Source organism: Geospiza fortis, unplaced genomic scaffold, assembly GCF_000277835.1.
Source record: "Geospiza fortis unplaced genomic scaffold, GeoFor_1.0 scaffold275, whole genome shotgun sequence".
NCBI lineage: Eukaryota > Metazoa > Chordata > Aves > Passeriformes > Thraupidae > Geospiza > Geospiza fortis.
The window spans coordinates 4,831,032-4,831,901 of NW_005054341.1; positions in this window are offsets into that span (position 1 = coordinate 4,831,032).

The following is an 870-nucleotide window of genomic DNA, read 5'->3' on the forward strand; positions in this document are numbered from 1 at the left end:
ATAAGGAGCAGCCCCGCCATTCCCAAGTGGAGCCGGGACTGATGAGCTGTGTCCCCTCCAGAGTGGATTTCATCCGTGGTGGGAGACCTCGGGGAGCTCTGTCTCCTCGGCTGAGATTGAATCAGCTGAAAAATGGGGCTGGAAATGTTGGGAATGGAGACAGGGAGGCTGCTCCCGCAGATAAGCAGAGCCCTGAGCCCTGGGTGCTTCCCGGTGGGATGAGGGCTGGGTGGGACTGGAATCATTGCATGGCCCCAGGGAATGGCTTTTCCTTGCTGTAAAAGAGAAGGAAAACCAGGAGCTCCTGCTGTGGTCCCGCTGAGCCCCTTGTATTGGTACCAGCAGAGCTCCTGGTACCATTTTGGGTACCAGGAATTTTGGGATATTGGGATAGCTCCTTTCCATGGTCATTTGGGACTTTGGGCATGGAGTGAGAGAACAAGGGGAAAAGCTGGAGGAAGGTGGATTCGGGTTGGATATGAGGGAAAATCCTTCCCTGGGAGGGTGACGAGGCCCTGGAACAGTTTTCCCAGAGGAGCTGTGGCTGCCCTATCCCTGGAAATGTCCAAGGCCAGGCTGGAGCACCCTGGGATGGTGGAAGGTGTCCCTGCCCATGGCGGGATGGAATGGAATGAGCTTTATTCTCCTTTCCAACCCAAACCATTCTGGAATTCCGTGATCCATGACAAAAATAAAATTAAAATCTTATGGGTATTCCAGGGCGTCCTGGACCCTGGAATACCCATAATGGAAAAGACCCATGACTTTTCTTCCATGGGACTGGAATTGCCCATGGAAGCTCAGGGAAGGACCAAATCCACGTGTGTGCCACGTGCCACCATTCCGGCGGCTCCCGAAATCCCTCGGCGC